At 45.6% G+C, this 17,076-nt stretch overlaps 1 protein-coding gene across 1 annotated transcript in view; it reads left to right on the top strand.

The window, feature by feature from the left end:
* Positions 1-17,076, top strand: part of TAF4 (TATA-box binding protein associated factor 4) — a 200,974-nt gene that overhangs the window by 151,961 nt on the left and 31,937 nt on the right. The window lies entirely within an intron of this gene.

Below are 17,076 nucleotides of genomic sequence, written 5' to 3' on the forward strand. Positions count from 1 at the left end.
AAATCAACTGTCCATCCTGTACTATTGTGCTGCAAATTTTAGAGCACCCAAGCTGGGCTTATTTTAGGTCAGCTACTTAATGTATCACTTTTTCTCCAGTTTCCCAAAATAGGTAATACTATACAGGAATGATTTTACCTAATGGTGATTGAGCTAATAATAAGTTCAGCTAATAAAGGTACCTAATTTCATTAAAGCATTTTCTTTCATTGAATATTTCTGGAAAATGTTAAGATTATGTGCATCTGGAATGGGAGGAGGGATGCTACAATGAATAAAGCATTCTCAGAGGACAAGTAGGCCTTTTATACTCACAGCTGGATGACATCATGTGATAGAGCCTAGCATGGTACTAGCTAGTTATAATTATGTAGAGGCGGTGGATCCAAGATGGCGATTGAGTCGGATGTCTGGCGGTGAGCTCCATGTCAGCGTCCTCTGACTCTCCCTCTCCCAACAAGCATTGGCCAAATTTTCCATCAGAGAAGCGGGGCAGAGTGTGTCTTTGTTCCTGCTTGGCCTCCGGTACTGTTTCCGCAGCTTCGCTGCTTCTGTTTCTCGGCCAACTGATGGAGAAGAGGAAAGGAGCTATGCAGCTGAATCCTACGGCAGTCGCGAGCTCTGGTAACCTGATCCAGACGATGCTTGACGTGGGATTTGCGCGTTATCAGAGAGGGACCCTACCGGCATCGGGAGGAACACCAGAGGCTTTGGTGAACCTCAGCATGGATTGGGCTTCTCTTAGCCCGATCAAAATACAGGCTTCTTCCTCTTCAGCCTGGGAGTGGGAACCCTGTGGAAGGAGAGGTACTTCTGCAGACCTGGAGACAGGGACAGCTGGAGAACCCCAGAGGAGCAGTGGGGGCTGAATTGTTGAGAGGTGAGACTCCCACTGTAGCCAGTTTACTGGCACCATTCACAGAAGATGGTAAGAACTTAATTTCTGCTCCTATTAGCCAACAATTTGGAGAGATAGTTAAACTAGTGGGAAGTCATTGCGACAATGGACTGCAACCTCAAAAAGGCAGTATCAGTGTTACATTTGGATAGTGGTACTGTCAGCTCTCAGTTAAAGGAACATGAACTTAAAGTAAGAGAGCAGGATGAAAAAATACAGTAACATGATTACCAGATTGATTCACTTAAATCACTGGAATTGGAAACTATTAAAGAGCAATCTTTTATTTATAGAAAATTGGAATTTATGAAAAGTAAACAGAGGAGAAACAGTCTCAGGTTTTTGAATTTTCCAGTCTCCTGTGATTTCTGGTCTGGAAATGGTCCGAAAATACTTAAAAGAAGTTCTTTTAGTGCCAGAAGAAAGCCTACCGCCTATTGTTAGAGTGCAATATATTACCTTGGAAAAGAAACAGAAAAGCTCTACTTCTATGGACCCAGCAGAACCAGATAAAAGTGGACTGAACTTAACAAATTTTCTGGAAAGCTCTCTGGAAGTAATAACTGAGAGGACTACCGTATTTTCATGCATATAACACGCATACTTGTATAATACACATACGCGTATAGCGCGCGGGAACAAAGCATTGCTGTAAAAAAAAAAAAAAAATCTATATAGCACTCACACGTGTATACCGCGCATGCTGCTATAACCTCCTTCCGCCACCCCCGCTTACTCCCTCTTCTGGTCTGCGAACCGGCATCCTCCCCCCCCCCCCGCTCGTGTCACCCCCCCTCCCCTGCGATCCTACGTCCCCCCCAGCACCGCAAAGACATCGCTTACCCGATTGGGCACCAGCACTAATGCACAGGACGTGCCAGTACCCGAAGATCCTCCCTCGCCTGGGCTGGGCTGGGCTGGGCGGTGTGAGAGAGATCCTCCCTCTTCCCTGTGCTGGGCTGGTCTGGGCTTTGAGCATTTGCGCATGCTCAAAGCCTTCTGGTCTCGCTCTCTCCGAGATTCTGAATCTGAGAATCTCGGAGAGAGTGAGACCAGAAGGCTTTGAGCATGCGCAAATGCTCAAAGCCCAGCCCAGCCCAGCACAGGGAAGAGGGAGGATCTCCCTCGAACCACCCAGCCCAGCCCAGGCGAGGGAGGATCTTCGGGCACTGGCACTGGCACGTCCTGTGCATTGGTGCTGGTGCCGGTGCCCAATCGGGTAAGCGATGTCTTTGCGATGCGGGGGGATGTAGGATTGCGAGGGGGGGGGGTGACGCAAGCGGGGGGGAGGATGCCGGTTTGCAGGGGGGATGCCGGATCGCAATGAGAAAAAAAAAATTGTATAACGCGCTCACACATATAACGCGCATGGTTATACTCGGTTTGTAAAATCGTGTATAACGCGCGCGTTATATGCGTGAAAATACGGTTCTCTTATTATTTCATTTGCCTTAGAGTTTGACAGAGATTTGATTTTTCAAACTTATTTCCGACATATGAATAAAACTTTTTTGGGTTCAATAATTCATATATTTCCAGATATTTCTTGTGAGACGCAAAAGAAAAGAAAAGTCTTTCTGGTTTATAGACCTAGAGTTATTGCTCTAGGTGCTTCCTCTGTATTAAAATTTCCTGCTAAGTGCTGTATCTCATTAGAAGGAAAATCTTTCCTATTTTTTGAACCCAAACAGTTGTTACAATTTATTGTGGCCAAGGAAGGGGGAAGTAACCATAGGACCAATGGTGATTCTGATTCTGACAGTTTAGCGAACCGGCAGCCGGAAGTGGTCTCTCTTATTTCTATTATGTCCTGATACATGATTTTGTGATTTCCATCTTTTGTTGTTTGCTTAGGTCTTGGATCATTGTGGACAAAATAATGAATGTTAAATTTTTCTTTCAATAATTCCCTGGATGGGGTTACCATCCATGTTTCCTGTATTTTAATTTTAATCTACATTCAAGTTGAAGTGCTTGTCTAAAATGTAAAATTTGAATAAAAATAAAATAATTAAAAAAAAAATTGTGTAGAAACTTCTAGCAGCACTGTACCATGCATGTTTGGGTGAGAGGTCCCTCAGTCTTGCTTCATCTGTGGATTAGAGAGGATGTGTTTTATCATTGTTCTCCTTAGTCACATGCAAATTGGTGCCTTCCCTTTTGCTTTGTTTATTATTTTAACTTCTTTTTTTCTCTAAATATTCCTTCCTGGTATTATTTCCTTGAGTTGTGCGGCATTTTTTTAAAAGTTTCCTTTATTTTTCATTGTGATAGACCTATTTATGGGCCGGAGCCTTGTCCTCAATTTGAGTGTGCTCCTTTTTCAACTCACCATTAAGGAGTTTAATTTGGCTGTGATTCTTTTCACATATCTAAGAAGACCCTCAGTGGCTTCAAGAGATGTACCAAATGTAATTGGGTCATCTTGGTAATGAACCCACACAGTTGGACCTGACCATGACTCTAATTAGTGCTCTCTCTGTTCCCAAATGCAGACCAGTACCCAGAAGGCTCAGCAGGTTCAACATGAGAAGCTGTTTGGCTCCTTGAAGGCTTGGTAGCATGCCCAAGCATGGAGAACCACTGGGCATGTGCCGGTATTGAGGGGGACTCCACCTCACTTGATATCAGGTGCTGTTAGTTGGCTCCAGGACTGGTCACTGAGAATATGTATGGGTTCGATATCATCCTCACTGAAGGACCGTGATACAGAGCATTGAGGGAAGCTCAAGAAGCATTGGCATAGGAGATTCCAATACCCAAGAATCATCAGCACCAAGATCACTCCCTATCTTTAGTGGAGGTGCTGATATGCAAGTCGCTGGGCAGCCAGATCCCTGCTTTCAATTTGACACCAACACCTTCTCGGTCTATCCCTGTACCAGCTTCCCAGGTTTAGCTGATGCTTGTTTCAGATGAGTGGTACTTGGCAATCCTCAGAGAGGAGCTGGTGCAGATCCCACTGCTGCACACCGCTTCAGCATTGAGGATGCTTATACCTGAAGAGGCTTGGCCCTATATTCTCACTGAGGCTTGACTAGAGCCTGTGTGCTGAGCTCAGACACTTTGCCTTGAAGAGTATCTGAGCTGGCCTTGATGCATTCACCATCGATGGGGGGAAAAGGGGGTGACTTCTCAGAATCCAATGATAGGGATGTACCTCAGCGATCTTAAGAGATGTGGACATTGCTCCACTAGACTGAGGCAGGCGGAACACCTCTCAACTCACTCTGTCTTGGAGGGGTCTCTGACTGGAACCGTTCTTGGGACTCAGATGTGGATCTACATTGTCTTGGAAGAGGAGTCATATGGCAACCCATTTGACTTGTTGCCACCTTAGGAGAGAAGAAAGCTTCCACTAAAGTCTCTCTCCTTCACTGGTTTTGTTAAGGAGATGGCTTTGGTCATCCTATTTAAGTTGGAGAAAAAGGAGGAACCTATGTTCTTGGATTGTGAATCTCTACCCAAGGAAAGGGACAGAGTACCATTGCCTATCCTTAAGGACACACTGATGAGGAATTGGGAGACCCCACTGTCAGTGCAGGTCATGCCAAGGAAAGTAGATACTCGGTACTGTATCCAAAAGGCTCCTGGATTCAAGAGGGCCCAGCTTCCTCAACACTCTTTAGTGGTAGAATCTGCTTCTAAGTGAGCCAAGAATGCTAGGACTCATGCCTTGATTCCCAAAGGCAGAGAAGCCAGGACTTTAGATTTGTTTTGGAGGAAAGCTTTTCAGGCCTCGATACTCATCTTTTGCATTCAGTTTTCCTATCAGCTTTACACAAGCATGTACTTGATGTCTTTGGCTCGCAGGATGCTATCTTTGACTGATTCTCTCCCATATGAGCAGGCTGAAGAACTTTGTCAGCTGACAAAGAAACAGCTGTGGTGAAGAAAATATATGGCCAGGATTGCATGATATTTTTGGCATTGCATTCAGACTCTCCGCTGTGGGTGTGGGAATGTGTAGACTCTCATGGCTGTGTGTCTCTGACCTGGACCCAGCAGTTCAGGGGAGGTTGTAGATGCATCTTGCCAAGGAGACAACTTATTTGGGGATAAGATAGAAGAGGTGGCTGATCTTATAAAGGAAGATACAGACACTATCCAGTCCCTGTCTCGGCAACTTGCAGCTGCTACCTCCTCAACTAGGAGGTTTTCTGGTAGGCAGAGGCAGCATTGCTACTACTCTCAAAGACATAGGTACCTGCCTGCTTCTCACCCTTCCCAGCATTCCCAGTCCCACCATTCCCATCCCCATCAGCCTTGCTAGCAGAAGACCCAGCCAGCTCTCATTCTAAGCAGGGGACGAGTTTTTGACTGGCACAATGAGAGCAAGTTTTCAAGTTTCAAGTTTTATTTAAAATTTGATAAAACCCTTTCCAAACAAATTTCTAAGCGATTTACAAAAATGAAATACCATATTTTTCACTCCATAAAACGCACCTGACCATAAGACGCACCCTAGATTTAGAGGAGGAAAACAAGAAAAAAAACCCCATTCTGAACCAAATTCTCCCAGCCAGGCTCTGTACCCTGTCCCCCTCTCTGGTGGTCTAGTGGAAGGCCGGGACAGGGCACAGAGCAGGCAGGCAGGCCTAGTGACCTAGTGATAGGCAGGCAGGCTTAATGACAGGCACTCCTAGTGGCAGGCAGGCAGGCCCCCCCCCAGTACCTTAAATCATTCCCCCATGTGCCCCCCACTACCTTAAATCATCCCCCATACCCCCCATGTACCTTAAATCATCTCCCATACCCCCACATGCCCCCCAGTACCTTAAATCATACCCCCATAACCCCATGTGCCCCCAGTACCTTAAATCATCCCCCATACCCCCATGTACCTTAAATCATACTCCCAAGTGCCCCCCAGCACCTTAAATTATCCCCCCATGCCCCCCCATACAACCACGTTCCCCCCCCTCAGTACCTTAAATCATCCCCCCAAGTACCCCCAGTACCTTTTTTAATCAAACCCTTTAATCATACCCCCTTGGTACCTTTTTTAAATTCCTCCCTCCTTAGACGGGCTCTCATCTTTCCCAGCCAGCAGCGCACAGGCCAGAAGCGCAGAGATCAGGAGGAAGCCCTCAGCGCTGCCGCCTGGGCTTGTGCCGATCTCAGAATGGCTGCAGTCAGTTCTCGCGAGTCCTGCGAGAGCTGACTGCAGTTATTCAGAGATCAGTTCGGGCCCAGGCGGGAGCGCGGAGGGCTTGCTCTTGATCTCTGCGCTTCTGGCTTCTGCCTCTAGTTAATTCATGAGAGGTTTGTTATTGACTAAGCCCCCAATCAGATCTCCTACTATGTCATGGAATCTCAGCATGGTTCTCACCCAGCTGATGAAAGCTCCTTTCCATAGTGTCCTTCCCACTATTCATGGGATAGTTATGTCCATTGACCAGCATGTGGAGATAGAACATACTTGAAGAGCTGTGAGATATAGGACCAATTTCCCTCCCAGCTTCCTTAGTATTTTCTGTCTCTAAGCAGGTGGATGGAAATAGCTTTCAGCTCTGTACCTGGATAAGCTGCTCCTGGTCCAGTTTGTGAACTGGTTCCTTGAAGAGCTTCCAGGGGTGCCCTGCAGATTGCATGCTTGGTAGCACCAGCCTCTGCTTCCTGTTCTTTCTCTCCAGCCCTTCGGTTTTTCTCTTTTCCTCTGGGTTTTTGCAGCCTCTTCAGCCTGTTTTTTTAAAAAAAAAGATACAGTAAGGCAGTATATTTTTATTATTTTGCTAAAATTAGTTTAATAAAGGTCAACAGTAAATATACAAGAAATACAACAGGGCGACTGACAGAGGTGGGAGTCCTCTGTGGGCAGTCATGTGGTCTGACCATGTGGACAACCAGATGGTTTTCTGTGTCGGTGCCTGGCCAATGCACTTTTGGAGGGCTTTGGAAAGGGTCTCTTCCCTTGAGAATGCACCTCCAGTGGATCCTCAGCCTTGGATGACTTTGAGGAGGCATCGCACACGGGACATGGACACGGACACTCCTCAGTTGGCCATCCAGTACAAGCCTGGCATGGTATAGGGGTAGGAAGGCCTGAGGAGTCCATCCCTGTCAATTTTAAGCAAAATTAAAGGGTTTTGAGGTAAATGGAGGCTTTAGAAAAAAAGATTGTTTAAAATCCAAGATGGCCACCACCAGTACAATCACGCCAAAATTGGCCCGTGGGGACTTCCCTGAAGTACAAAAATTTGCTGCAGAAACCAAAATTTCACTTTTGGAGACCCCCCTGCCCCTGATTTTCCCCATAGGCTCTAATAGCCTTACTGTGCCATGTGCCTGCCTGCTTCAGCTCAGGAATGAGCTGGGATAAATGGAGAAGAACTTGGTCTTTGGGCTGCCAGTTGGACCTAGGTCAGGACTGATCCTCAACCCCCATAAAATCTTGCACTGCAAAGGGAGAGAGGATCATGCAGCCAGCCCACTATTAATCCCAGCCAAGACGGACTCCACCTAACCAGAAGAGGTAGAAACGTATTTGGACATCGATTGGCCCGCCTACTCCATAGGGCTTTAAACTAGGTAAGTTGGAGGAGAGTACATACTTATATCCTAGAGCAGTAAGAAACCACCCTGAGGAGGCAAGTCGCACTCACACTACCAAGTCTAAGGTAAGTACCAATGATATCCACAATAATTCAGGGAGATATATCACTGATAATTTAGGAGCCACACTAGCTCGTAAAGGAATCTCTTCACAGATATGGAGGGCTATGTATGTTAATGCACACAGCTTGGGCAATAAAATTCTAGCATTAGAGACTGAGATAACAAACACCGATCTTGACGTGATAGCGATATCCGAAACCTGGTTCACGGAATCGCATGGGTGGGATATGGTTATACCAGGGTACAACCTACTTCGTTGCGACCGAGAGGGTAAATTGGGAGGAGGATAGCGCTATACACTAAGGAAAGCATCAAAACCACCAGAATCACAGATGTTAGATACACCGGGGAATCCCTCTGGGTGAACCTGGCCAGAGGGAATGAAAAATGCCTATACCTTGGGGTGATATATAGACCTCCCAGGCAACAGGAGGACAAAAACATGGAATTAATCGAGGACATAGAGAACATCACACTGCGCGGGGACACAGTAATGCTAGGAGACTTCAACTTGCCAGATGCAGATTGGAACACACTCTCCGCGACTACGGGTAGCAGCAAAAGAATATTAACCTCCATAAAGGGTGCACGTCTCAAGCAATTGGTATTGGAGCCCACCAGGGACCAGGCGTTACTAGATCTAGTTCTCACCAACGGAGATAGCGTCACGGAAGTCTCAGTAGGAGACACACTGGCCTCCAGCGACCATAATATGGTATGGCTCAACCTCAAGAAAGGTTTCCCTAAGACAAACACAGCAACAAGGGTTCTCAACTTTAGAGGCACAGACTTCAACCGCATGGGAGATTTTGTCAATCAGGAGCTACATAAACAAGCAATATCTGACAATGTGGAGGATATGTGGTCGTCTCTGAAGTCCATCCTACACGAAGCAACAGACCGATACATAAAGACAGTAAGTAAACGCAGGAGAAACAAAAGACCCCAATGGTTCAGTAAATAAATTTCAGACCTAGTTAAACAGAAAAAAGATGCATTTATCACCTACAAACATTTAGGCAGAGAGGGGGCGAAAGAGGACTATCTAGACAGATCTAAAGCTGTCAAAACAGCAGTCAGAGAAGCCAAACTCCGAATGGAGGAAGAGCTAGCACGGAAAATTAAGAAAGGGGATAAATCTTTCTTCAGCTATATTAGTGACAGGAAAAGAAACAAAGATGGGATAGTACGCCTGAAGCAATCGGAATCAGATTTGCGGAATCAGATTCTGAGAAGGCAGAACTACTAAACAAATACTTCTGTTCAGTGTTCACCCGAGAAGCACCGGGAGCTGGTCCACAGCTGCAGACGGGAGATAACCAGAAAGACCCATTTCAAGATTTCGAATTTACGCCCAGTAGCATCTATGACGAACTATCAAGACTCAAGGTAAACAAAGCCATGGAACCGGATAACCTACACCCCAGAATGCTCAGGGAGTTAAGGGAAGTCCTGGCAGAACCATTATCTGTTCTTTTCAATCTTTCCCTAAGCACAGGAAGGGTCCCCTTGGACTGGAAAACCGCCAACGTAATCCCACTCCACAAAAAGGGCTGCAGGACAGAGACAGCAAACTACAGACCAGTGAGTCTCACGTCTCTAGTGTGTAAACTCATGGAAACACTGATCAAACAGAATCTTGACACAATCCTAGACGAAGAAAAACTGCGTGATCCACACCAACACGGGTTCACCCAGGGCAGATCCTGCCAATCTAATCTGATTAGCTTTTTTGACTGGGTTACTAGACAACTGGACGCCGGAGAGTCACTGGACGTGGTATATTTGGACTTCAGTAAAGCATTTGATAGCGTCCCTCATCGAAGATTACTGAACAAGCTGAAATCGATAGGATTAGGAGACACTCTAACTACATGGTTTGGGGATTGGCTGAGCGGTAGACTTCAGAAGGTGGTGGTGAACAGTACCCCATCCGAAGCATCGGACGTGATCAGTGGAGTGCCGCAGGGCTCGGTCCTGGGCCCGATTCTGGGCCCGATTCTATTTAACTTATTCATAAGAGATATGACGCAAGGACTTAGAGGAAGGGTATCACTGTTCACCGACGACACCAAACTTTGCAACATAGTAGGCAAAAGCTTATTACCTGATAATATGACACACGACCTACTGTTGCTGGAACAATGGTCAACTACTTGGCAGCTAGGCTTAAATGCTAAAAAATGCAAGATAATGCACCTGGGTAAGAGAAACCCGCGTAGAACTTATGTACTAAATGGTGAGACCTTGGTTAGGACCACGGCGGAACGCGACCTAGGGGTGATCATTAGTGAGGACATGAAGGTTGCCAATCAAGTGGAGAAGGCTTCCTCCAGGGCAAGACAAATGATGGGGTGTATCCGCAGAGGTTTCGTCAGCAGGAGACCTGAAGTTATGATGCCGTTGTACAGAGCCATGGTGAGGCCTCACTTGGAGTACTGTGTTCAGTTTTGGAGACCACACTACCGAAAGGACATGCTGAGGATCGAGTCAGTTCAGCGAACGGCCACCAGGATGGTCTTGGGGCTCAAGGATCTCACGTATGAAGAAAGATTAAAAAAATTGCGGCTGTACTCACTTGAGGAAAGAAGAGAACGGGGAGATATGATTGAAACATATAAGTACATCACGGGACACGTCGAGTCAGAAGATGATATCTTCTGGCTCATGGGACCCTCGACCACCAGAGGGCATCCGCTGAAAATCAGGGGAGGGAAGTTTCATGGCGACTCCAGGAAGTACTTCTTCACCGAAAGAGTAGTGGATCATTGGAACAGACTCCCACTCCAGGTGATAAAGGCCAGCAGCGTGACGGATTTTAAGAGAAAATGGGATACTCACGTGGGATCTTTAAGGGAGTAAATTCAGGGGAGGGGATACTTGGAATGGGCAGACTTGGTGGGCTATAGCCCTTTTCTGCTGCTTTTTTCTATGTTTCTATGTTTCTAAGCTGGGAAGGAGGCAGACAGCCCCTGCATTCAAGCTCCTGATAAATCAAGTATGCGAGCAGCTATGTAGGGGACGGCCCCTAAGCTCAAAAAATACAGAAGCTGACTGGCTAGCTAGGTGATCCTGCTAGTAGCAGACTCCATAGCATGTGTCTGCATCTTCCCTCAGGCATAGGTCCCAACAGATGGGAATCTCTGGGGACCGAGCTGCCGACTGAACACTTAGAAAAAAATATCTGGAAATAATAAAACCGCAGAGCACAAACATTTCTGAGCAACTTGCTTGCAGAAAAATAACTGAGGAGACAGGAGCAGCTCCCTCGGAAGGAGGCAGAGTTCAAAAGATGGTTGACAGTATTCTGCAAGCAACTTGTGGATTTAGATGCAAAACTTAGTGTTCATGACCACTAGACACATTGCACTAAAAGTGTTGTTAATGTTTGCTTTAGATAATAGCTTTCATCCCAGTAGGGTGACAGTACACTTTGTATATTTTAGTACTTCAGACTAGAGAATGACACGGGGGAAAAAATCTGTCCCCATCACCGCCCCGTCCCCGGCCCACCATCCTCTGCACCGCCCCGTCACCGCCGTTCCCTTTACCACCCCGTCACCACCGTTTCCTTCACCGTACCGTCACCATCACCGCCCCGTCACCGCCACTGCCATCCCATTCACCGCCCCGTCCCCGCAGCATCCATATAAGCCTTAGTACTGTAATATTTAGCTTATTCCTTTCTTATAAATCAAAGTTCCTGCTGCTGAACTAGAGAAAGAGATGTTCAGCTGGCAGGGCTTTGTTTATAAATTTTTATCAACACAACTAATATACTACTTTATCCTAAAGCAAAAAATAAATAAATAAATAAATAGAATTTCTTTTTTTTTTCTACCTTTGTTGTCTGGTTTCTGCTTTCCACATCTTCTCATTCAATTCCTTCCACCCACTGTGTGTCTTCTCTCTGCGTCTTCCATTTGCTGTTACTGTGCCTCTCCCTTCACCCCCCCCCCAATTGGTCTAGCACCCATCTTTTTCCCTCCGCTCCCCCATAGTCTGGCATCTGTCTTCTTCCCTTCCAGCGTCTTCTCCCCACTCTGTCTTCCACATTTCCCTTCAGAGTCTGTTCCTTTCTACCCTCTTTCAATGTCTGTTCTATTCCTTTCCACCACCACCCTTCAGCTCCTCTCGCGTGGCCTATCTATCTACCTTCCTCCCTCTTATTTTCGTGGCACGTTACAATGTAATTTGTGGAAGCCACTGGAGCCTGCGAGCTCGGTCCCTGTCCCATCCCCACAAACCATCTCGCTTCTGTGCTCCTATTTTCCCCATTTCTAATATCTCCCCTATGTATCTGCCATTGCCCCCCCCCCCTGTGTCCATATATCATCCCCATGGCATGTCCCCTTTATGTCTCTGTCCCTATGCCCCATGCACATAATTTCCCCTCTTCCTCTGTCCAGATTTCCCCTATCTTCCTCTTCCATCCCAGTGTGTCTCTTCTTTTCAACCCCATCTAGCTTCTTTCCCTCTTTCTTCCCCCCCTCCCTGCTTCCAGCATCTGGCTCATCTGCCTGTCCTCCCCTTTCTTTCCTGCTGTGGGTTTTTCTTTCCGTCTTCATCCCCTTGGCCCAGAATCTTTTTCCCTTTCACTCCCTCCTTCCAGTGTGAGCCGGGAACACGCGCGATCGCGCGGTCCCCGCAGCCCCCACCCGCCTGCCCAATCGATCGTAGCCAGCTCCCTCCCTTCACCTCACCTTAGTTTGCAGGCTTTCTTTTTCGGCGACCTGCACGCTTTCAAAGAGCCACGCATGCGCAGCTGCTCAGTGTTCAATCTTCTGCTCTGCTGCAACTTCCTGTTTCCGGTTGCGTCAGAGTAGAAGATTGAACACTGAGCAGCCACGCGTGCGCGGCTCTTTGATAGCGTGCGAGTCGCCGAAAAAGAAAGCCTGCAAACTAAGGTGAGGTGAAGGGAGGGAGCTGGCTAAGATCGATCGATCGGGCAGGCAGGGGCTGCGGGGACCGCGCGATCCTTGATGCCTCACTGCGGAGACAAGACCATTCACCGCTCCACGGGGCGGTGAATGGCCTTGTCCCCGTCCCCGCAGCGACTGCTATTTTTCTTTCCCCGTTTCGGCGGGTTACCTGCGGCTAAACGTGGCTAGCCGCGGGTAACCGCCACCATGTCATTCTCTACTTCAGACACATATAAGCAGCTGCTTCTAATGCGGTTATTCTGCATATTTCCAAAGATGAAAGAGAGGTAAATGGTTATCTTGGCCTAGAGGGGTAAGGTGACTTCCTCAAGGTCAAAGGGTTGGAGAGAGAGGAGTGTATTGAATATACATCCTTGATTATATATGTGGACTTGCAGTTCAGTGCTACTCCTATTGCATTCCTTGTAACTCTGGGCACGTCACTTATCCTTCCATTACCCAGGTACAAAGGAAGTACCTGTATATAATAATGTAAACCACTTTGATTGTAACTACAGAAAGGCAGTATATCATATCACACCCCCTTTCCCTAGAAATAGGAATGTTAAGGCTCCACTAGAATGTATGTTTTAAATTCAGTTAGGAGATGTTTGTTTATGACCTGGAATTTAAGGCCCCAATTCTATGCACTTAGGCCCCAATTCTATATAGATTACCTAAAAACTCGACACTGTCTAGTGCAGCACTAAGCACAATTTTGTAAATGTTAGGTGTACCATATAGAATCAAGCTTAGCACAGCTTAAGTGGCATTAGGCATCCCAACTTTCAGGCACACTGTACTTATGCCAGGGTTTTCTTGGCCTAAATATGTGTGCTTAAGTCAAAAACAGAAGCCTAACTCGAAAACATGTCCACAGTCCTCCCCTAACCATGCCCATTTTAGATAGGACCTTTGGACTTGACGCCTTCTTTTTATAGAATCATGTTTATCAAGATAGGCACCTAACTTTCAGTTAAGTCTTTGGGGAGAAAACAAATTAAATAAATAAGTCCAATTAATGGCAATTATGAGATGTTGTGTGCCAGTTATTAGTGCTGATTAAGCTTGTTGATTAATTAATGGCCCCTTTTATCAAGCTGCGCTAGAGGTTTTTAGTATGGGCCAGCGCAGTAAATGCTCCGACATTCATAGAATTCATATGAGCATTGGAGCACTTACCTCAACAGCCTGCGCTAAAATCCTTTAGCGCAGCTTGATAAAAAAGGGAGTAAGTTAGGTGCAATTATTGGCTAGGTGCGCTGATGTAGGCACTTTGCTTAGACACAAAATGAGAAAATTTTTTTATATATCAAACCTTCAGCTGCCTTTAAGTCTTAGCTTCCTTCCTGTGGTTGAATTCCTACGATTAGTGGACCCAGATTCTGTAGTTGGCACTTTCCTTTTATGTAATGCAGGTTTACACAACATAGAGCAGCTTTTAAATTGAGATTAGGGGGAAAGCCGACAGTCACCCAGGAGCTGCTGGTTCAGTGTGAGGTATTCTTGAAGGATACTATTGAAACAGGATATTTAGGGAGTCCCAGTAGAGAGGTTTCAGTAATGGTGAAAGAAAGCCAGAAGGGTTTAAGAGGAAGGCAGAGTGAGCAACCCAAATTTTCCCTGTCTTCTCAGCAGTCTGTAGTTACATGAAAAAAACCACAATTTGAAGTGTCTGTATACAAATGCTAGAAGCCTAAAAATTAAAATAGGAGAATTATAGTATATAGCACTGAATGATGAGGTAGATATAATAGGCATCTCGGAGACCTGGTGGAAGGAGGACAATCAATGTGACACTGTATTACCTGGGTACAAATTATATCACAAGGATAGAGTAGATCAAATTGGAGGGGGATTGCGCTATATGTTAGAGGGAATTGAATCAAATAAAATAAACATTCTGCATGACATAGATAGCAGTGTGGAATCCATATGGATAGAAATTCCATGCGTGAAGGGAAGGAAAATAAAGGTAGGGTTATACTACTGTCTCCCGGGATAAAATGAGCAGACAGATGAAGAAATGTTTTCACAGATTAGGAAAGCTGGAGAATTGGGCAACAGTATTATAATGGGTGATTTCAATTACTCTTACTATCCAGGTAGCACACTTACAATATCATAAATATAATACAAAAAAAGACATGTGCTAGCACTAGTTTGGGGAAGCTTATCTCGCTAACGTTGTGCCAACTACTCACTGAAATAAATCCAGTCTCACATGGGTGGAAGGACAAATTTAAATGTGGAGAAAAAAAGATCTCAGTTTGGCTTCATGGATCTTAGAGAAAAGAAACTCCACACATTTATATCCGTTCTTCCATCAATCTTTACTTCAGAAGTTCATAACTAAACCTCTCAGCTTCACCCAAACTTCATGGGGGACAAAAAAATGCTATCATAGTTCCACAAAACTGCTTGCAGCTAACCACAACTTAGCTGTGATAAGTCCCGATCCAGCACTGCATGCAGAGACAGCTACACCAGATGTTATTTACTCCGAAGACTCCCTGTTCCTTTCACCTCGGGATCCACAGCATTGCCGTTCCAGCTACAGTTAGGTTACTGGGAACCAGCCTTCCTTCACCCGACAAAGAAATCTTCGTTTCGCCTTCCTGCTGCATCAGGGGTGTCACCTACTCAACTGCAAATGCTCACAGTGGAAAACTAAATCCAGCAAACAGACATCTCCAAAGTAATGGCTGAGCTCCAAATGGCAAAGAGCAGTAAACTAAATGTGCACTAACCACACCTTCCCAGCTGATTTAGCATTAGGAAGGCTGGTTCCTGGTAACCTGACTGCAGCTGGAACGGCAATGCTGTGAATACTGAGGTGGAAGGAACAGGGAGTCTGGTGTAGCCGTCTCTGCATGTAGTGCTAGATCGAGACTTATTATAGCTAAGTTGTGGTTGCTGCAAGCTCATTTATTTTTGTGGAACTATGATAGCATTTTTTTGCCCCCCATGAAGTTTGGGTGAAGCTGAAAGGTTTAGTTGTGAACCAATGATAGAACTTGTGAAGTGAAGATTGATGGAAGAATGGATATAAATGTATAGCAGGTTTTTTTTCTCTAAGATCCATGAAGCCGAACTGAGATCTCTTTTCTCCACATTTAAATCTGTCCTTCCACCCGTGTAAGGGGTGGATTTATTTCAGTGAGTAGTTGGCACAATGCTAGTGAGATAAGCTTCCCCATACTCATGCTAGCACATGTCTTTTTTTTCTATTATATTTATGATTTCAATTACCCCAACATTGACTGGTTTAATGTTGCATCAGGGTTTGCTAGGGAGGTAAAATTCCTAGACGTCATAAATGACATCTTGGAGCAACTGGTCCAGGAACCGACAAAAGGGGAGCTATTTTAGATTTGGTCCTTAGTGGAATGCAAGGCATAATACAGGAGTTACTGTGTTGAGTCTGCTTGGAAACAGTGATCATAACGTTATCAAATTTGAACTGATACCTGGAGTGACATTGCAAAAGAAAATCTGCTGTAGAGATATTTAATTTTCAAAAGGGAGACGGATAAAATGAGGAAAATGGTTAAAAAGAAGCTAAAAGGATTAGGACTGTAAATCAGGCATGAATATTATTTAAAAATACCATCATAGAAGCCTAGACCAGATGTATCCCACATTATTAAGACATTGGGGAAGCCTCCGCTTGCCCTGGATCGGTTACTACTCCTTGGGTTTTGGCCAGGTACTAGTGACCTGGATTGGCCACTGTGAGAACGGGCTACTGGGCTTGATGGACCATTGGTCTGACCCAGTAAGGCTATTCTTATGTTCTTATGTACTTTCAAATATGAAAGAACAATGATGGAAATAGTTTAAAAAAAAGTAATTAAGAAGGTAAACTATATTGATTTTATAAATTATAACGTGTTTATCCCAGCAAGCCCAAATTAGCTCAGTTTTTAGAAATTGTGTTAGCAAAGTCCGTATGTTAGAGCACTCCTGTGCCCAGTCACAGAAGTTGAGCTGACTCAAATATCCTCCAAAGTTAAGGAAACTGGAGGGTCAGTGTGAACCCTAAGAACCACAAAGGTCTTTACCTGAGACTGGGCAAAATATTGACTGTTCATTTTCAAAATGATTCCACAAACGTAGCTTCCATGGGAGGGTGACAAGAAGGAAGTTGCTGTTAAAGCAAAGCCATATTATATATCCTGCAGTTTTTGGAAAGAAATCCTCAGGGGACACTGCATGCAGTAGTGTGTTGAAACCAAGTTAGATTGTTTTGGTCTGGGGAGAAGCGCTTTTGTGGAAGGCGATCTGTGACGGAGAGAGAGGCTGTTTCCTATATTACCTGCTTTTCCTGCCCCGTGCAACGTTTTTCAAAAGTCCTCTGAGTGCCGCGATCGAACAGGCACAGAGCAGGGCACCCCATAGAAACATAGAAATAGACGGTAGATAAGGGCCCACGGCCCATCTAGTCTGCCCACCTTAATGTCCCTCCCCTACCTTTGCCCTGTGAATAGATCCCATGTGCCGATCCCATTTGGCCTTAAAATCAGGCACGCTGCTGGCCTCAATCACCTGTAGTGGAAGACTATTCCAGTGATCAACCACTCTTTCGGTGAAAAAGAATTTCCTGGTGTCACCTCGTAGTTTCCCGCCCCTGATTTT

The sequence above is a fragment of the Geotrypetes seraphini genome, chromosome 11 (genome assembly GCF_902459505.1).
Source record: "Geotrypetes seraphini chromosome 11, aGeoSer1.1, whole genome shotgun sequence".
NCBI classification, from domain to species: domain Eukaryota; kingdom Metazoa; phylum Chordata; class Amphibia; order Gymnophiona; family Dermophiidae; genus Geotrypetes; species Geotrypetes seraphini.